Source organism: Dromaius novaehollandiae, chromosome 7 (assembly GCF_036370855.1).
Source record: "Dromaius novaehollandiae isolate bDroNov1 chromosome 7, bDroNov1.hap1, whole genome shotgun sequence".
NCBI lineage: Eukaryota > Metazoa > Chordata > Aves > Casuariiformes > Dromaiidae > Dromaius > Dromaius novaehollandiae.
The window spans coordinates 31,111,256-31,134,267 of record NC_088104.1 but is presented as its reverse complement, the minus strand read 5'-3'; positions in this window follow the sequence as shown (position 1 = coordinate 31,134,267).

Below are 23,012 nucleotides of genomic sequence, written 5' to 3'. Positions count from 1 at the left end.
GACTTCTGACTTTCAAAGAAGACTTCTGACTTTCAAAGAAACCTGCTTTTGAATTTTGAGCTTTTAAATAAATCCCAAATCAAAGCAAAAGTCAGACAACTTTGGTTGTAGTTGCAAATACTTTGCAAAACTGCATTATCTAATTAGGGAATTTACTGAAAAAGAGATTTTATGCCTTAATATCTATCTGTGCAATAAATAGTACATCCCATTTTATCTCATGTACAGATTTACCTCTGTAACGTTGTATTTTAACCTAAATGCAGCTTGAAAGTGTCAAAGCTTTACTGAACAACCTAATTGTGTACCTTTAATAGACTATGCTAGCTTTATAACTATATGCCCTCAGAATAAGAACTGCCTCGACACAAAAACATTTTCCTCCTTTATTGAAAATGCCTATCTGCCATGTAACGAATCTGTGCAGGACTTAACGCCTAAATCACAGGCATTGGTATTTGGCACAGATCTCATTATTCATCATGAGAATGGCAGTCATATGTCTGCCAGCCACATGAAAAAAAGCAAGATGCTGTTATAGAAACGCCAGATATTATCAAGTAAAAATGTGGGGAAAAAAAGTGAAAAATATTCCGATTCCATTAACTGCTAGGAATCATCTTCAGTGCCTCAAAAAAAAAAAGAGAGGCAGCAGACAAATTACTGGCAAAGAAGCAAGAAGCAGATGCTTGCCATTTAGGCCAAAGATAATTCTTCATTCATTGGCTTTCACAAGCAGTATAAATCTATAAAGCTAAATAATGCTACAGAGTTCAGTATGAATGACATTTAAAATTGGCTGTGGTGAGTTAAATATATAATCTTGGTATCCTTGGTGACAGCTTTGCATATCTAGCTTTGATTTTAAAATACAAGTGTGCCTCAGAAAGGAGGTAGGGGAGTACTACATGGGATTATTGGTACCACAAAAAAATTATTTTGATGACCAACACAAATACACAGAAAAAAGTATGGCCATAGAGCAAGCAGAGAGCAGTACTTCAGCAAGACTGTAACCTTTTCTATCTGCAGTCCCTTTACATACAGGTTCAGGTATTTTCTTTGAACCAGCTGTGAGCCAGTTGTCAGTGTACTGCTGTCTCTGCCCTCAATCATTTTGTAAGAGGTCAAAATATTTCCCTTTCTTTCAGAAGAGTGCAAAGAAAAGGCCTCTATACTTGTCTGGGTCTCAGTAGTAAATCATACACTTGCTGTCAGCCGTTTGTACTGTCTTGGTGGAAATGAAACTAAAATGGCAACATTCTCACAGAAACAGCATTCGGATACATGGCTAAGGAGCAATATAAGATGAGACCAATGAAGAGCCCCATTCTGAACCAGTCAGCCAGCAGGACCAAATTCTTGGAAGTATAAAACATGGTGTGTACCCAGAAGCTGCCAAGGGCATTTGAAGACTCAAGCACTTCAAAGAGCGGCATTCAACAGCTTGCAGAACTGCATTCCAACTGCACTAGTCCTTTTAGAATCCTCAGTAACGTTGGACCCAGAAAATCCCCTTCTTGTCATTCTAACTTACATTGCAAATTGCATTTTCCTGAACAACAGTTCCAGAATATGGAGGATTAATGGTACCATTTTAAATCTCTAATTTAGGGGAAAAAAACCCAAAACTCTTCAGGAAACAGAATCCAAATGCAAGCATTATGAGCAGTTACAATAATTCTGCTACATGTTATTGTGCATTTGGTACAAATATCATAAGGTTGCTTAATAAATTGCAGGCCAAAACCACTACAAAGATTTCCAGTATTAACATTAGACCCAATCTCTTAACTTGAAAATGTAACAGATTTTTTTAAACACTCCAGATGCGTATATGTCTGCCGGGAAGAAAAGAGGGGCAAACAGAATCAATGCCCTTTTTTTGATCCTGAAAAAATCACAATAAAATTGAACATTAAGAAAACAGTGCATGTTTCTAGATTATTTCAAAATGTAATTAATCAAGCTTGAATCTCATGGGGATATATTTTCAAACTCCTTTGAAAAAAATCAGCCAAAGGCTTTAACAGATACTGTTAAAAAAACCCAACTGCTAATGAAAACAACATTTTTGTTCTGCTCATAAAGCCTACTAATCTCATAAATTAGAATAGAGAAATAAATTATTCCTTATGTAGTGGTTTAGAGACACTACAGTCGCTATTTACTGCAAACTTTACATGATAAATATTATTTTAAATTTAACATAAATTGTTATTAGTTTCCTGGAAGTGCAAAGTTTATAATTTCTACCTAGTTTAAGAGAAGATACTAAGGAGGCAGGAGAGAAAATAGGTACAATATTAAATTCATTAACTGTTACAGACATACATTCATTTACAGTATTACAGAGATGCATTTTTATGGCCTACATTAGAGAATTAACGGGACGCTCTAGGGTACTTTTTGATATTAATATGTGCACTTTACATTGGTAGGGAAAATTAAAATACATTAGCCAGCACATTTATAAAATTATTACTCATAACTGACAAAATTATTTATAGACGTGGTTCATTAATCAAATTACTTGAAATACTAGCAGCTATACTGTCAAGAAGGAAAGCAAACCACCAGAAGTAAGCCTTACGAGTGTAGCTCACATTGAGCCTGAAATTCATCAAACTCACATTCTACTGAATCACAAGTACATGTTTCAAAGGCAAGATGATCTCAATTGGTGCTGATAACTACAACATTAGAAACACAAGATGCACAGTTTCTGCACTTTTGTAAGGCAAAGTAATTTATCTCCAGAAACCAGCATCTTCTCAGACCATTCACTGGTTCTCACCGCATCCAACTGGAGTTAGAAGCACAGTGTGAGTACTCAGGAGTGTTTATGCTCCAAGGGGCTCTCAGAGTCCCACATAAGGCATGAACAATCTCCTGAAGACTCTGGACGGTCTTCAAGGTTGACCTAAAGTACAGCCCTGAGCCAGTAATAGCAAACATGGAGAACAGCTGTGAAGTAACACAAGCAATAAACGATCACATGTTCTTGTCTAGCAGAGACGAGCAATCACATGCAGTGTCACCAGTGTCCGAGCAGTCAGGATCAAAGCTGGAATCGATAAATATTAACAAATTTAAAGAGAGTGCAGAGAGACATCTACCAGTAATAGACACTGCATTGCTGCCTATTTTTATAAATATATTTTCTATAAATATTTTTCTAACATTACAAAATTTGCTTTGCAATTTTCCCTCATGCTGAATAAATGGCATTCTTTCATCCCAATGTCCCTCAGTTAATCAGATATGGGAGTGGTGAAGTCATGTCTGGAATAATGCTCATTCTGGAGTTTTCTAATCCTGCATGCACATTCTGAAAACCTTGTATAAATTGTTAGAATCAAGGAATTACTAGGGGAAAAAAACATACAATCTAATGATTTGAATGCTACTGCAATCCTAGACCAATTAGGAATTCTTTATTTGGGAAAAGTTAGACTTGTAGCTTATTTTCCCCACATAGAATTTATACGCCTTACAGAGATATAATCATACAGGTAGAGTAATGCTGATAATTTTTTCCAGGAAAACGAGCCCTTGTAGAGGAATATCAACCCTGTTGCTCCAGAAACTAAATATTATTAATTCTAATTTTTTTCTTTCTTCTTCTTTTAAAGTTTTTCATGCTTTCAGAAATTAAGAACTGACTATATATTATTGGGAGACTCAAAGACATTTCTTAGATTACTTTTTGTTGAACTCTCTGGATTCTTGATAGCAGTTGCTAGGATTTCAGATGGTTTTGATTAAAGAACAGTTACTATGAATCATGCAACCAGCTATGGGTCATCATTCTCATGGCAGGTCCCTCACAATCAGAGATTACAAGTGCTATAGGGGGAGCAGTGAGCCAGTCTAGTGTGTGTACAGATAACTTGTACAAGCCCATATAAAATAAGTATATAAGACTATAATAAGCACCTTTTACCTCAAAATTCGTAATGCAACTCAACACAAGCTAGTCTGCTGACACTAATGCATCCTCTACCTTATAGACTTTACTCATTCAAAGCATGCTGCTTCTATCAAAGAGGCTTTGATAAAGTTGTATTCAATAATTTTGAATTACCAGACAAGAGAAAGCACTTATTACTTTCAAAGAGAAAGTGTTTCAGACAGTGCTAGTTTTTCTGAAAAATCTTGTATTAATCACCCAGCTATCTTTGATATTTCGACTGCTTCCACTTTCTGAGGGTCAGTGGGAGAAAAACATTTCTAGAAAGAACACAAGACTAGCAAGTGTGGTAGCAACATCTCTTTTCTGCCAGAACAGATGTGCTGAGGGACACAAGCAGTAGGGATACTACATTTTCTTGTATCCGTGAGGATAACATAGCTCCACATTAATTCTGTGTGAGATCTAAAGGCCATTATTATACTACAGTCCTAATTTATTAAAATATAATATTTACCCCATAAAGAAATCTGATATCCTGTGCTCACCTTGTAGAGTTCAGCTAGCTTTGGAGAAAATTGATACATACCAGTGGAAAAAAATTCCATCAGACAAATAAATTAATTATTTGAACCAGTGTCTGGCTGATTCTGAGGCAGCTCCTAAGCTGTTGTACTAGTTTCTGAGCAAGAATAGTAAGTGGATATTTGCAGTCTATTTTTTTTTCTTATTATGAGATATTGATGTATTCTTATGACATTTTCATTACAATTCAAATGAGATACTATGAAGAAAAAGCTTAATGAAAAGATCTCGTTAGAACTTAATCTCTTGCAGTTGTGTCTAAAGGTTCATTTAAAAAAAGATACATGTGTAGAATTAATGAGAAAATGTCAGTCTGGAGGTTACTTCATGTTTGTATGCTTACAATCAATAGCCTGTTCTTAAGATAGCTTTAAAAGAATAAACAGTCAATGTTTACATGAATCTCTTAAAAATGATAATGCAGTAATTTGATGTGAAAGACACCCACAACAGTGTGATCCAATTGGCTTCCACCCAGATCTCTTGACTTTTCTCCAGAGTAAATAAGGAACAGCTGTTTGAGCAACAGAAGCCTTTCCTACAGTCAAAAGCCTCCTCTTGTGTCTGCTGTAGCACAACACAAACAGTTGCTGTCAGCTGTAGGTGAAGGGGAAGATGACAGTTGCTGAAAGAGGCAGGTGCTGGTGTGGGAGTGTGATATCAACTCCTGCTCTAGAGAAACATGCTGAGGGAAGGAAAATGCGGCCCAGAGAGAGAGGAGCAACATCTAGATGTGGCTTTCACTGTGTGTAAGATTCTACCACCTTAATCTAAATGCTTACTCAGTTTGGTCATGTGAATTTTTAGGCTAAAAAGAACTTTTAAAGCATGTCTCAGAGTTATCACTTGCATGGATGTATTTCACATTTCAGTTTTGTGACTTTTATTGTGCCAGTCATCATCAGTCTTTGTGTAGATAAATATATGATTCTAGTAAGAGGACAAAAAACCTATCAAAGTTATTCTGTAGTACTGTTTATTCTGTACTTCCAGGAGAGGGACTAAACTGAATCTAATAATAATTTATTCCTAAGGTGCTCAATTATTGTATAAATTTACTGAAACTTTACAGCATGTTTTCTAGGAAAATTGTTATGATCTTTGCTTAAGTTTGCATTGTAGCCAAAACAGAGGCCTTTGACACCTATAAATTGTAATTGTACTAATCAGGATATAATTAATATTAGCTTGCCTTGGACTCAAATATTGGTATACTAAAATATTGTCACTAACAACGGTATCTAAGTATTTTTTTAATACTGTGATGGCATAACCAGGCACAAAGTACCAGCATTTTATGTCAGCAACGTCACCACCGAAGGAGCAAAGACAGACAGACAGGTATAGTTACATGTAGGAGACATTCGAGTAACAAAAGGTGTCAGACAAGATTTGCACAAGGGACTGCAAATAGGCAGAATGACATCCCAAGTACACAAAAAGGATGACCAGCAAAGCCAAAAAACAAGATAAGCAGTATCAAGGACTCCTCCCTCCCCCCTCCCCTTTTGGGAGGAGGAAGGCAATAGCGTAAAACCATCAAGCATAATCAAGAAAAATCAGAAAAGAAATAAGACTACTTTGATTCCAGCTTCGCTGACAAAGAGATCTCAAGAGTGATCATCTTGACCTCTGAGAATAAGAACCACCAGGGATTTAGCCAACACTCGTAACCATATGGCATCAGCTCTGTAGTATTGTATGCTCGCAGGTATTAAAGGCTAACAGTTTTCTATACCTATGATGACTATGACTATTAATGTTTAAAAATTAATTGTTATCATGAAGTGTGTTTTTAATGAATGAATTTAGTAAAGTTAGGTTTTAAAGTTTAAAACTGGCCTGATTTGTCAATCTTCTGAACACTTATATTGCAGTAATCTAATTCCCTGTTTTTAATTTATTTATTTATATATATATACACACAGAAACATATATGCATATGCACACATACACACACACATATATTCAGCTGCAACAGCATTATAATAGAGACTCATTTGGTGAGATTGTAGAATACATTGGTTAGTCTTCAGTAAATCACTTAAGTGTACATCAAGTTGTAAATAACTTGCTAGTTCCACTAAATGCAACAGAATGATTTATTTTTTTACAGTTGCATTAGATTGTTTTGCTTATTGTGGTGAGATTTGATATCAGATCTTACCTTTTACAGAGTTTTAAATGTTTTGAATAATTGTAAAAAAAAAAAAAAAAATGTCTCTGGGACAACATAATCATATCAATGAAATAGCAAAGTTCTGTCAGTGACCCTCCTCCCCATCGGTAGAAGTAAATTAAATCTACATAAACAAAGTGGCTGTGGGACCTATTAATTTTATTATTCTGGATTATCTTATGCTACCATGATATATGATATTATACTTTAAGGACTCTGAAGATTTGTATCTGTAGAAACTTTGTTCAAAACACCAAGATAAGAATTAAGGAACCTGACCCCAAAATTAATACAAAAGCTGTATATTTGCCTTCTGCCCAGTCCCTCAAGAATACTTTCCCAGCTTAGGTTATCACTCATGACAATCTTTTAGGAACAATCTTTGTCTTGTCATAAGCAGGGCCAGCGTCATGAACTGATCTGAAGACAAACTAGGACATAAACAGGCAAGAGCAAAAATTATGCTAGCAACAGAGACATCCACCAGGCACTATTCACTCTGTGTAGGTCATAGTGAAAAAGCCATGCACACAGTGATCCTCTTTAGAATTGGAAAGCAGAGCAAGGAGAGGGGAGACTAGAGAAGAATGCATGCATCTCCCTTTTCGGCTGTCAGCACTATGTTCTCTAGGCAAGGCTGGGTGTAGGCACTCTGTGTTAAGAAGTTAGGGGACAGGGGCAGCAGAGGCAGGCACAACCGGAGTCCTCAACTGTGGCCCAAATTATTTCTCAGTCTACAGTAGTCAGGGAAAAAAAATCAAAATGACAATGGTGTAATTTTGGAAGAAAGCTGAGCGGGTACTTCTGTTCTAAGAATTTAGGGTAGAGGAAATTAAAGATGTTATTCCAATTTCTATTTCTAGCTTCTTTGCTTTTTTTGGAAGCTCTCCCAGGACATTTCGGGATGGTCTCTTTACACTTCCTCAATTGGTCTATGTGGACTTCTAAAATCCAAAGTATAAATGAAGACATGGGTACTTCATGTTCACATCTAACACTTCACACCATTATAAAAGGAAAATTTGATGTGCTTATATTAGTCAGAATCACATAATATACAGAGGCAGGAATAGCAATTCGGGTAGGCTGAAAAACAATTTATTCTCCCTAGAAAGTAAATAAACTAAAACACTGAACACTTTTCGTTACCTTTTCACATCATTAGCCAGAGGTCTGACTTCAAGATTTGAAGGTTATGCAGCAAACCCTATAAAAACTCCACTAATTCCTCCATATTAACCCCATGCTGTATTAATGTAGAGAAAATTAAACTGATAAATCACAGGAAGTGATATTGCTTATTTATGATGGGTCATGAGAAACTGTTTAACTGATTGGATTTAAAAAGAAGTATGTGTTTCTTTGAAATGCTAAAACCCAACAATCTTTCGTTTTCTACTTGGCAAAGTGGGATGAAAAGCACTCTAGAGCTCGTGAGCAAGTTTCTTTACATGTACTCCTAGAGCATCTTTTTCATCTGTCATCCTGGTCCTTCCATTCATTCCTCATCTATCCATATCCATCTGTTGTCTCTTCTCTTACATGTACATTACAAGCTTTCTAAGGCAGGGCGCCAGTTGTTTTTGTTCTGTATGCTTCCTGGTGTGACACAATGGATGCAAAACCCAAGAACAGCATTCCTAAACATGACAATAAATACCATGAAATACCATTACCAGTCATCAGTTAAACTGTGCCTTATTGATGAATACACTATATTGATTTAGCTTATTATAATGAATGAGAGACCACAGTCAAACTGAAGACTACAACCCATCCTCAGTGTAGTGCTTTGGGCTTTGATTTAAAACCTTGGTTGGGTTGCAGTGTTTTAATGAACCAGAACAAGAAGATATAGATTCTAGCAGCTTTGCTCTTACTGAAAATCCATTTATAGACTGAAAAGCCATACTGTATTCAATCTGACTCCTTGTCAAAAAAAGCATCTCTTTCATCCTTAGCCAGCATTACAGACTAGCATCAAGTATTTTGGAGGAACAGGCAGAAAGAAGAAAGTCTTTAGAGCCAGCCTAGTCTTTTCAATGTGTATTTGGATAATACCTAACACAATGAGACCCCCAGCCTGCAAGTAAAGTGTCTATGCTCTATCATAAGAGGAATGAGACATTTATTCTTCAAATAGCTGGGGATAATCTTTCTGTTCCCTAAAGGAGGAGGAGGGCTTGAAAGGAAGTCACTCAGGCTGTAAACAAGCGTTTATCATATTCCACTTCCTTCTGAATTGCATAATGACTTTTCTTTTTCTGGCTACCTGATTTATTGTGCCATACAAAGCCCAGCTGCTAACTTCAAATGAATCTCAGAAGCATTAAGGCTCCTCTCCCAAGTTTTATCTCCATTCTCACTGTTGCCCACGGTTTCCATATGGCAAATGTTTGAAGAAAGCAAATTGGTCTACAGATCAAATAAAGATAATCACAGCACTCAAGTCTCCATTTGGAAGAAAGATATTTGCTTCCCACATTTTGAGGGTGTGCCCTTGCAGTGAAACAGGAACAAACCACAGAAACAGCACCTCTAATCCCTTTCTCACTCAAATTCTATGGTAGGAAGGAAGATACAGCTTATGCCAGTGTATCTAACATCTGAACTTTAAACTCACACTGACGTTAAGGCAGCTCGAGCCTGATCATCTGTATTTTTGTCAGATAATAAGAACAGATGGTGATATTTGATACAAAATAATCAGCTAACTTAGCAAAGAGTTGGGTATACATTTTCATAACAAGCAATCTGATGAGGCTGATAAATAAAGCTTCCCATGGGAACAGAATACTGGTAGTAACACCTTTGTAATAGAAAAATATAACCAGTCCCCAAAAAAGAGCAAGTAAAGGTACACTCAATTACAGAAACCATGGTGTTTACATCCCATATGCTATTGGAATTGTACTTGCAAAAAGGTGACTTTCCCACAACTGATATATGAGAATGGACAAAATGCTCTTGAATGTCCTATTCTTTATCAAATGAATCTTTTCACAGTAATACAGGTATTATCAAAGTTAACAATTAGAAGTAAATCCAGTCAGGAAATTTTTACAAAGTGTTTTTCTTTAGAAAATATTAATTTGCATTAATAATTAATTTGTATGACCTATGAATACTAAAGTTCTGGCAGAAAAGGCTTGACTGATATCTTCCCTGCCCCCGCCCCACCAAAATCTTCCTGAAATGTCCAGTCCTATGACATTTTTCACCAAAAAAATGAACACATTTTGTATTTAATTTTAGGTGCCAGAAAGATAATAATAAAAAAAGCTTTGGGGTAATAATAGTAAGCTTTTTCTTTTTTTCCATTTTAAAACTAAAATATTTTGCAAAATTTTTTTCCCCATGATCTTATTTTTACTTCGAAATAAAATTGTATCATAGCCATTATAATGGCATCTTAGCTGTGCTGGAAGTGAGGGAAAGAAGTTAACGTAACAGAACAAGATAAATAAAACTTACTTTGTTATGTCTCATGTCTTGTGCATGAGAAAATACCCATTACTTACAATGAGTCAACCATGAGTTCAGCTATAAACCAACTTAGTTGTGCACATCTCAGAAAAACAAAATTTTCTCTGCACAGGCTTTAAATGGGCTTTTTCAAATGCACAGTATAGGATTTTTTTTTTCCAGTTTTAATTTTCAATTAAATAATTTGCTGTGAAACTTATGACTTCAAATAACCATCAGCAGTGGTTAATTTTTCTAACACTGGCTTTCTTGCAAATATCTCCTGTTAGAAGGGGATATCTTACAACCAAATGGCTTTAAAAAAAACATTTCAGCACACAGCAAAATAATATTTTAATACTTGAGGAGAGTTTCAAACCGGTAGTCCCTCAGCTCAGACCAGTCTCTCAGAAATTTAGAATACCGTGTTCTGAATCCAACTTATTCAACTATATACAAACTATTTATTAATATAAGGAATTTGAAGACTTCTGCATTCATTGACATGCCGAACCATGCTTTATTGAATGCTATCATTTGAGAAACCTGTATACTACACCAGATTTGGTTAATCACACAACATTTTCATCAAGCAAATCACCTCCATGAGTACCTCTGTCTACAGGTACTCATCATAAACTGGCAAAATTGAATCATGCCTGCCCTAAGCAAGGACAGGCAGGGTCTTTAAATCTTTATGACTATCTTTTTAAGATATTTTGGAACTAAACATTTCCTTAAGCTGAGAGAATATCCTCAGAACAAGAGCAGAAGGGAGGAAATATTGAACATGAAAAATTATTAGCTAGGCAAAGTTATCAAAGGTAAATTATAAAGGTCTTACAGAGACAAGATTAATGGAAATACTAGAAAGCTACTGGAGAAGTAATTGTGCATGTTTTAGTTGCAAGGAGTACTAAGTTAAGGGATATTATATAGAGAGCAAGTCACGGTTGGGAAAAACAAGCTAGACTGAAAAAGATGTCATGGAAAATCAATTTATGTCCTATCCTGAGTAATACTCCAGTGCATTGATGAAGCTGAAGGATGGTTCTGAAATACATAAGCTTAAGTGGCTAGGAGCAAAAAGAGCCCTAAAGACAAATATAGCCTCCCTTGGACCTTCCAAGGGAAAGGAAATCTGTCTTGAAAAGGAAAGAAAAGCTTTTGCTTTCTAATTTCTTCAAGTGAAAAACATAAGTGTATTCAGAAAGTGTGTTTGCAAGTATAAAATGCCTCCTAAAGACTATGACTAAAAATTATATTAGTCTGGCAAAGGGAGTGTTAAAGTTCTGGTGCAAATCTGACCAGCTATTACTTGATGCTATGACAGGCTTGCTGATTCTACCTCGTACAAAGGCACTCTAAAAAGCAGGATGGAAGATTAGGTCTAAACACTTAAAAGAAAGAGATCCTGATCTGAATAAGAAAAGCTCCTGAGAATCCACAACAAATATCCACTGAGTGACTCCCAGCTAATTTCCAACATACATTCTAAATAAATCACCAAACAATTGAGCTGTTTCAGTTAATAAACTGAGATAAAATGCTTCAATTACTGTGATGGCTAAAATGTAGGGAGCGTTACTTATTTAACACTGTGATGTTCTTCAAAAACAACAAAAAACCTCAGACCTGTTGAGATTGCAATGTATCCACTTATTCCTCAAATTTTTAAAATAAGGACCCTATTTTCATTGCATACCTTTCATCTGTGCAGAATACTTGTGTCATTCACATTATATTCCAAAACAGTTTCATTTGTTCTAACCACAGGATAATTAAAATGATGGAATAACATGGCTTTGGTGTCAATGCAGAATTGTAGGATTTTGTTATTCCAGAGCTAAACACTCCATTGTACTACTACCAAATCTGTATGGTTCCCTGCTCAGACTGTAATGCACACAAGTTTCACCTACCGAGATCAATGGGATTCCATGATGCAAGAGAAACTGCCTGTATGCAGACCACTGATAGGCAACATCAAAAAAAAAAAAAAAAAAAAAGAACACACCCAACCCAGATACATAATAGGAAGAACAGTTGATGGGTCCATCTGGTCTTGTATCAGGCTCGACTGTCTAGAATAAATGGGACAAGGCATATCATAGAATAACAGCATCAAGCATAAAATCATAAATTCTTTCAGGTTGGAAGGGACTTTAGAAGGTCATCTAGACAAACATCCTGCTCAAAGTGGGGTCAGAGAAATAATTATACTTGTGAAAAATACATTTGTCTCAAAAGATATACAAATATAAGTTTCCCTGTTAACTCTCATCCTCTAAAGTTCTTTAAAACATAACATGCTTAACATTAAAGACAATAAGTAAAACTAACAATTTCAGTAGGAAGGTCTTCCAAACAAAATTCTATTCTGCTCAGCCTTGGTAATGTAGTATGACACCTGTGTCTTTGGACTCATGAACTAATTTCTCAGCAGGAAAATAAGAAACAAAAGTATGTTATTTGAACAGCTGAAGAACAGTGCAAAGAGTTTATGATGGGAAGACTGTGACCTACAGGAACTTTGTGTGTTGCCAGCTGTTTTTAAAACCTGTATAAATTTGAAGAGTAATTTGAAGCCCTTTATGACATATAACAAGAATTAGGAATTTTCTACTTAATAAAGCAAAAAAGACAAAGTCTCTTCCTGATGTTTCAAATAGAAATTTAAAACAGAAATATTTTCTTTCATCTCTAGATATCTATTCTTAAAGATAGTAAATGCTGCCAAAATAATAAAGTTTCATTATTCTTCTTCCCGTCTTTCATCTGGGAACCAACATCAGAACAAATAACATGCCAAAAAGAGGTAAATGGATTTGCAGTCTACAGTTCATGGGGGATAGGCTGTGCCTATCCTCCTATTTTGAACTGTAACTCACAAGATGACAGTGGTGAAAAAAATGTGCAAGTTTGGGCTGTATTCTAAAGAAATGCCATTGCTGGGGGAGGGGGGAGAAGAGAAGAATTTGAAAGATTCTTCGTTATGGAATCAATTACAAATGTAAGGAAGAGTATTTCTGACTTGAAAACAAGAGGAAGAAAGAGAGTAAGAGTTCTCAGTTCACTGACAGAAACAGGACAGAATTAATGACATCTCATAGAACTCCACAGGTAGGTCTGCATCATGTTTGGTTTCAAAAATACATGCCATATTTTAAATATAAAACACTATGGTCATCATGTTATAATAAACAAGCGATCATATTATAATAAGCAAGTGATATATAGATTTTTTCGAGTGTGGGAAAAAGAAGAGTGTGGGAAAAATCAAAGCAGAAGGGGTAATAAAACTTGTGCTGACCTTTGTTCAAAGTTCCCAAGAGTAAATGTAAACTGAATTAGAGTTCACATTATGGCAACTTTTTTATGATTCCCTGCAATTGATTTGTGAACTCTGCTGTAATCAGTAATAACAATGTAAAAGAGTGAGGATATAATCCCTCTTTAATACTTCTGTAATTCTAAAACAAAACTCAGTTAAGTGTAAGCTATTTTTTCTACCAGTGCAATGTCCAAAGGATTTTTTGTTGTTTTTTTTCCCCTCTCCTTTTCCTTTTTTTGGTTGGGATTTTCAACAGAATATCAAAATAAACTAAACAGAGCTGAGACGAAAAAGCTGTGTTCCTTTTTGGGAATAAAAAACAGGCCTCCATAATGCTGCTCTTCACAAGTGATGCATGTAGTCTTCTAAAGCTTTCATATGATATATTACAAAAGTGTTAATATTACTTTTCCTGGCTTTGTATTCAACAAAGTAGCATTTCTCAAGTATATGTGCTGTTGCCTCAAAAAACATTTCTTTCCTAAAAATATTACATTTTTTAAATATGTATTTTATTATTCTATTTCTAGGAAAACTTGTATGATAAATATTCTTAGAGACTGGAAATGTCAAGGTATACAACAAAAATCTAGAGATCACCCTGCAAAGCCACTCAGTGGTGAACTAAGATCTTCCAGGAGCTCTTGTGATGTTTTAAAAATCTTGAATTGCTGCCACGTATGTGCTAGATTTGAAATCAATTTACTGCTGCATTGTGACATTTACTAGAGATCTCACAATACTCATAGACAGTCAATATAGACCATAAAATACAACAGAAACACAGAATGTGGCTAGTGTAGATCTCAGTGAAAGTTTTTGTAAGAATTAAGGGCTTATAAACAAACACTTCAAAGAGAAATGTTTATGTACTTCCCAGAAAGAGAAAGAATGAGCAGGTTTAGATTTTCCCCACAAACAGAAACACGATTTCTGTATTATCCCTCTTGTATTATGATAATACACTATTGATTGAAGCAAGGTCTTTGTAATCATTTTTCAGTTGAGACTTCTCTTTTCTCCTCCAAAGCTACCTGTGAAAGACATCATCTCCTCAATCACATCATCCTATTCCACTATGAAAAGTGGAGGCTTAGTCATTATCTAATTAGTACCTATGCTTTTTCTGAAGCTTTTCCAAGAATGGACTCTGACTCCTGGACCTGCATGGTTAGAAGTGAATGAATAAGCCAGTCAGAGTCTTTGGAGATAATCCAAAAGAGATGGGCCTTGACCTGTATTGTCGCTTTTTCCAAAACCTGTTCACGGTGAGGATTCTGAAATAGGGCACTAATATTTGTCAAACTATTACAAAACAGGGGGAGAGCAGACATTTATGAAGGATGCTGACATACTACAAATACCAGCAAAAACAGAGCTAGCTAGCACAGTTTCATCAACTTTAGCCTGGTTTGATGATTCAGATGTACCCTGTGAAAGTTCTCTGAAGAAATAAAGTTTTTCAGAGATCTCCTCCCAGCTCTTATGAATTTCACTGCTTAGCAATATGACCACGCCCAAAAATCTATCTATCAACATGCTTTTTATGTCACGATTTTCATAATCATATATTTGCCAAAGTACAAAATAAAAATAGCATGAAAGTCTTTTCTTACTAACTGCCCATTGTTTAGACTTGGGCATTTCAACAATTTCATAAGCCCATAATGAGGTGGATTTCTTTTACCCTCACAAAAAACCTCTTCTGGTTAAAATGGAACATGAGCTTTTATAAATTGCAAAGAACTCTGACCCCCTCTTGTGACAAAGGATCAGAAAACAGAGAGTTTCAAAGGAAGCTGCTTTAAACTGTGCAGCATCACGTGCAAATAAGATTCCTTTAGAAAGATGAGACTAGACTGAAATAACTTAGATTGAATTATTTATTGCTCATTTCTTCCCAGCATTACAACAAATGTCACACTAAGAGAAGTGTCGTACTTCAGTCACAGTATTCCGTTTCTGCTAGGTCTCTGGGTGATTACCTTCAAGAGTTACTTTACTTCCTTTAGTCATGATTCTCTCTAGCTTCATTTACCTAGGAAGGCATCCATCAGATAAAACTGTACCAGATAAGAAAAAGAGACATGTGTAACACTCAGTCCAAATTCCTTCAGTCTCCATCACGTATGTAATATTTGTATGCCTGCTACACTTCAGGCATAAGTTATAAAAGAAGCTCTGCTAGCTTTATGCCATCTAGTAATTTTTCCATGCCATGGAAATCCTCAGGTACAATCCACATGACTCAAGGATATGTAAAGCAACTTTAATATCACTTGTTGCTGTTTCAGTGGTGTGTAACGCCACAGATAGTTTTCAGGACCACCATAATAGTAGCAACTTCTGTTTAATCAGAGTACCTTTAGCATAATTTCTTCCAGGACAAGTGACTAAAAATGAGGAACATATATGCAAAATGCCTGCAATCTGATGTGGCCTGACATATGTGTATTACTGCATCTATCTAGCTAGAAAGTCTGTGAGTAGCTTCATATATGTATTTTGGAAATTATATTTCAACAGCGAACAAAATGAAAGTTTATACTACAGTGATTTCCTAATTCTACAGATAAAATCAGTGCCTATATAATACTGAGTTTCCATACCTGTGTAACAGAAAATCACTAGCCCCAATTTTCACTCATGTTAATGGGAATTCTTCAGAGACTTGCATAGGGTGTGAGAAAGCTGATGACTGTCAGAAATAAGACAGGATCCCAAGTAGAGGGTAAATTATTACAGAAGAAATTCCAACATTTATCCTTGCCAAAATGAAACAGATTGTTTCTTCTTTCCTGTAACAACATAATTCCTAATCCAGGATTTTATCCACAGGCAGGTAAAATATATTGTATAGGGATTGCATAACCAAATCAATGTACAATGTAGATTCATCCTGTGTATCGTTCCTTCTTCCCCTCTCGATATGTGGTTTTGAAATCCAGCACAGTATGACACAACTGCCAGCCCAAATAACTCACAGCCTGCTTCCCACCCTTGATTTGTAGCTCCAAGTTAAGGGAAGGTGTCATCTGGTAGCATCTCTTCTCAGCTCATTAGCATTCTGCGTTTCTCTCTTGGCATGGTATCCCTTCTTCAGCTGATAGTCCTAGCAGCAAACTCCCCCTTTTCTCAGAAAGTGTCAAAATTTTAGAAGAAATCCTGAAAGCAGTTTATTTCTGCTATGCAGACTGGAGAAGCATTTGCGGTCCAGGACATAATCAGATCTCAGAGCTCTGACTGCCTGGCAAATCTGTACAGACAGACTGGTCCAAGCTAGCAAGATTCCTACTGAGCACATCTGGGAGAAAGCTTCTGACATGGACAGCAAAAATTAAGAAGTGCCTTCCCAAACCAGCTTCTAAAGTTTTTGAGGCTGTAAATGCTCTAAACTGCCCACCCACATACTGATGGCACTCCAAAGTCATCTGCATAGCTTTTCATATAGATAAGGTCATCTAGATAGAAAGGCAAATGTTGGTGGTCATCATCACAAGTTTTATCCTGCAATCCCCCATGATTCAGCATAGTAAAGAAGATGGACACAAACACAAATAAAACCCATAAGGCATTCCCATTCCCAGAAGAGTAACCCTATGGTATAGACGTTCTTGTATGGAATAAGCAGAGATGAATTTATAACATCCGTCACCATCATTTTTACCAATATAAAATATTTATGCATGTATTTTTATAAGAGATCATCAAGTACTTCCATATAAGTGATATGTTGATAAATTATAATTAAGGATTGAGAAAGGAAGTGTCTAGTTCCGTAGACTAAAAGGCATCTGATGGGAAAAAGTTTTACTCATTTTGATCTCTTAGATATAATTCACTGTTTTTTCTCTGGGAGTCATCATTTAGAAAAATGCAATCGTACCTTTGGGGGGGGGGGAGTTCCCATTAGTACATATTCTATCATGATTCTATCACACTATATAAACAGCCAAGCCACCTGAAAAGATTATCTCAGAGGAGCTCACCTCTGCTACAGGCCACTTCTATACATATAGAAGATGATAGCATCTTACCAGCAAAGTGTAAGACTTTCAATATTAGAGCTCCTTAGGTATCTTTAAATCAATAAATCTACATCAAGACTTGCAAGGTGGACTTAATTACACTGTAGGCCCACAATTTAGGCTCTAGCAAAGAAGAGAGATTTGATGAAAGTCTAGATTATTCTTAAGAGACTCTAGTAGCAACAACATAAAAAGAGCTACTTGGACCTGCCAAGGGTATGCTCTTGAAGTACGATAAATACAAGTAAAGATTATGAGTCAGGGAAGAATTTCTTCAAATCAGCGGGTCTTCATGAAATACAGCATCTTTTGAAATGCAGCAGAAGTAATTATCAATATAATATTTTTTAACAACTGATGGAATTTCCAGGCATGTTATTACCATGCTGACTCAGAAGTGATGAAAGACAGTCCGACCACAGATGTGTGAATTACTGGACTGGCTCTTCTCAACACCCACCCATCTGCATAGTACAGAGAGTTAATCTAATCATGATAACACACACACACAGAATACACAGAATAGAAGTTAAAAAATTACTACTTTGAGGCTTCAGCACAGTAGTCAAAGGAGCGACATGAGCCTCCTGTGAGTTGTCTATAAGCAGATTGTGAATATCCTTGTGTTGACTAACAGGATTAAGCATGCTCTTTGGAACTAATCTATCTTTTAACTTACTGAAACACTTGCTGTACAATTACAAAGAAAGTTACTATACAAGAATGACTTCCATTACACAGTTATTTCAATAAAAAGATTTTAATCACTTTGGTCTAATCCTAATTTCTAGTTTGATTCCCTTCAAGATACATAAAATGCAACTCTTGTACATTTCTAAGTGAAGTCATAAATAATCAAAAAGATTCAGTGTAAGGATGCCAACAACATGTTCAAGAGAAAAAAGAACAGTAGCCCTGGAACAGAAATAATGATCTCAAATTTAAAAAACATATACTTCACATCGTAATATTGTGCATAAACTATGGCAAGAAAAAAATACATTAGTAGGAAATAAGAAGAAAAGATATTCCAAATACTACCACACAGCATTTCTCAAATTACTACTGAAAATCCCAGGGGCTGATACTGGAGTCAGTACTGAACATCATTAGTGACCTGGATGATGGGACTGAGTGCATCCCCAGCAAGTCTGCAGACTGTACAAGACGAGTGGCTGATACACCAGAGGGCTGTGCTGCCATTCAGAGCAACCTCAACAGGCTGGACAAACGGGCAGAGAGGAACCTCGTGAAGTTCAACAAAGGGAAATGCAAAGTCCTGTACCCAGGGAGGAATAACCCCATGCATCAGAACAGGCTGGATGAAAACCAGCTGGAAAGCAGCTTTACAGAAAAGTCCCTGGGGGTCCTGGTGGACAAGTTGACCATGAGCCAGCAATGTGCCCTTCTGGCAAAGACGGCCAACAGCATCGTGGGCTGCATTAGGCAGAGCGTAGTCAGCAGGTCAGGGGAGGTGATCCTTCCCCTCTATTCAGCACTGATGAGACACACCTGGAGTGCTGTATCCAGTTCTGGGCTCTCCAGTACAGGAGAGATATGGACATATATGAACAAGTCTAGCAAAGGGCCCCAAAGATGATTAAGGGATTGGAGCATCTCATACAAGGAGAGGCTAAGAGAGCTGGGACTTTTATTCTGGAGAAGAGAAGGCTCAGCAAGGATCTTACCAATGCATATAAATATCTGATGAGAGACAATAAAAAAGAATGAACCAGACTGTTCTCAAGGGTGCCCAAGTGAAAGGACAAAACGCAATAGACACAAATTGAAATACAAGAAATTCCATTTAAACATAAGAAAACAAACAAACATTCTTTTACTATGAGGGGAGTTGAACACTAGAACAGGTTACCCAGAGAGCTTGTGGAGCCACCATCCTTAGAGAGATTCAAAACTGACTGGACAAGGCCCTGGACAACCTGCTATAGTTGACACTGCTTTAAACAAGAGGGTTGGAATAGACAAGCATCAGAGGTCCCTTCCAACCTCAATCATTTCATGAAAAAAATCAAAAATACCCTGCCTTATGTACTGCATAATTTACCAAATGTTTTGAAGATACTTATGCCACAGTGGTTGAGTATACCTGTTTTAATGATGGCTTTATCCCTTTTACACTATTAAGAAGAAAAAAAAAACCCTTAAAGTTTCATTGGAAATTGGCAGCCAGCAATGCTTTATATTTTCTCCTATTCATTTCTCAAAGCGACTAGTTAGGAAAGCACAGAGCCCCCAGATGTGTTTGGAAACCTCTTCCCTCAGAGGATCTCCAGTATCTCCAGTTTGGAAATATATACAGCTCAGACTTTCACTGGAGGTAATGGTCATTTGTATGAAGCAATATAAAGCCTTGAGAAATATTGTTAAGAAACAATCTTCTAGAATACCAGAACCAGAATTGTTTTGTGTCATTTCTATGAACTACTGATAGACAAAGAGCAAAAGGTTCAGAGAACCTGAGATAAGACAGTGAATTGTACATTCAGCCAGCCCAACTATTCAGACCTTTTCTAAACCAAACTACTGGATCTCAGCAGTTTCATCTCAATTAGTCCACTGACTGTCTTTTCTCAAAGGATTGAGCACTCAAAAAAATTTCAAGGTTGCGGAACACACACAAAAAATACCAGCTCTATTTCCTGTATAACCACAAGAACACTCCCTCCAGGTATCTCTCGAGTGGGCCATCTGCTCTGAATGAGCAGTTTAAATGCCAAAGAATAAAAAGTCTCTCTCAGCCTCATCTCTTCTTCCTCTAATTTTACCATATCTTTAATTCTGAGTATTTCCTCACTGACTCTTTTCTTTTACCTTTTACTCTGCCAGTAAATGTAGCCTTTTCAGCATTTGGATTTTAGCTAACAGGAAGGGATGACAGGTATTAACTATGCATTGTATCAGTGATGTGTATCTCAGTTTGAAATCAAGGAAAGTTGTATTGCTTTTAGCCAAGCTTAAAGCAGATCTATGATATGGTCATGCTAGCGGCTACAACCATAACTCTCCTTTCATTGTTCATTTAATTTCCTATCTTCTGTGCTATTCCCTATCTTACACCTTCGGCCTTGCTCGTCACTATTACAGGTACATACCCACTCATTTTGTCTGCACAGACATGAGCTCTGTCACGTCATATAGTCATACATCTCTTACCAGCAACTAGACAGTATTTTAGTGTTAACAATCCACTTCCTCCCCGACACAGTTTTCTGAGATCTTGTAAAAACAGATATTTATACCTGCAAAAATATTTTAAAATTAACAAGCGCTTGGGAAGGAAAAAAAGGAATAAAGTCTGGTACTGTTACAGACCAGAATATAAATTCCTGTGAGATAGTTCTGTTGGGAAGCACTTTCACTCACTTCTGGAGTAAAACAGAAGAGAGACTGCTAAGATTGCAGCAGGTGGTGAGTGGAGCTGGCTATTTATATACTTAAAACAGCAGCAGCTATTTATCATGATAGACTATTTCTCATAAATGGCGATTGAAAGATCAAGCAAATATCACTTCCTACCCTTACTATCCACCCCAGGGCAGTGACCTAAAGTGGTCTTAAGTCCTTAGCCTGCCTCCTCCCCTAACTGGTGCTGTCCCTTGGGTTAGTTCAGATGGTCTTTGAACTTCAGTTGCTGTGAAACCAGCATTTCCTGCTCTTATGTACAAATCAGTCATGACATGGTCCTATTCGCTGGACCATTGCACCTGTTCACAAGACTTTTATATCTCATTACTCTTTGCATCCACATAGCACTCCATTGTACCAGAACACTGGCAGTGGATGCTGGATCTGTAGTTCGCAACGGCCAAAGCTCCAGTGTTTGTTTCATATTTAAAGTAATCTAGAGATCTCTACAGAGGAAGGAAATCCTTCTAAGATTAGATTCAGCTTTATGCATAGGCACTGAACATGTGAAAATAAAGATATAACAAGTAATGAGACAGGATCCACAGACAAATTACAGCTTCTTGGTGCCCTTTGCAGCAAGACAATTCACTGATGCAGTGCTGCATTCACTGGAATTCAAACTCACTTGTTTCCTATAGTTCTGTTCACAGTAGCAGGCTTAGCTCTGCTTCAGTAGTCCTCTGTTCACATAGATCCCTGTATGTGTTATTTATTCTGTAGCCTAGAACTTCCTGGTAGCAGCTCTGTATTGCAGCAGAGACTCAACTGGATGTTAGAGACAGGAGTTGGAACTCAGTGTGCCTGCTCCAATTTGTTCTATGTCGAGTGAAAGCCAGAGGATAGGAACTAGTATAATGTATTAGGAAGACTTTCCTGAGGCAGTAAACAATGTACCGGAAGCAGAAGACAAGCTGTAAACGGATCCAAATTTAGCACTAACGACCATAGTTCCAGAAAACTGGCTATCAGTGCTGAAAACATAAAGCGCCTGTTAAACTGATTTCCTGTTCAAAAATGGAGAAACAGAAAACCCACTTGCACCAACACTAAGATGTCATGGCTGACAGTATTTCACAACACAAGTTTGCTAATACATTGTATATTGCAATGTGAAATCTGTATCTGTTCAAATGAACTTCACATTAAATTCATTAGCACTTAATTCCATTGCAGCTGTGCTCTTTAGTGAATAACTAATCATTTTTTACCACTTATGCTGCCTCACCTTAGGGAGGAGAACACTGCAGATGGGTTTAAATGGATACCTATATTTAGGCTGCAGTAATATTAAACTAATTAACAATAGGTAACAACCTTTCCCTGATACTGAAATATACACAGTGTATTGTATAGTATTATTGGGTTATAGTATTAGTAGCTAAATATTACCCTAGTAGAGCTCCATCAGCTTTCAACTAACCTGACACTCTTCCTGTATTTGTACTTTGCTGAACACATGCAGGCTCACAGCTTCCTGTGTGATGGTGATAACATATGTCTGACTTTGTTGTTGGCAGCTGGAGTGGAGGGGAAGACAATGCCCTTTGACCTGTGAAAAGCAGTATAAAGCTTATCAGATCCTCTCCAGATATCACTAAAGGAAATGGGCTAGAAGAGTTGGCCCCACATAGGAAATACATATAAAAAAACCTGTCAGTGCTAATCTTTTTGTAATGCCATTAAAAACTACTTTTGCAAATCTGAGCCCTTCTGGACAACGTCATCAGTACAAACTGAACTGAAGTAAAAAAGGAGAGGAAGCATTATATACCACACGTTAAACATAGGTTCATATCACTTTAAATGACTCAGTCAGTAATATCAAGAATGCTTCATTTTATGATGCCAGAATAAATTTTTCTTAGTCATTATTTCTCTGGTCCATTTCTGAAGTGGACCTTAAAAGGTCATGTATTGTATAAAACATTATACGTAACTTTTCCCACTAAACAATTCTTTCTTTTCTTTTTTCTCCTTTTTTTTTTCCTTTTTTTAAACCTACAAGACTTTCTAGACAAACAGGTTAAGTACAATTGTGGGCTGACACCCTCAGCCAAAAACCTAATGAAAAATGTATTT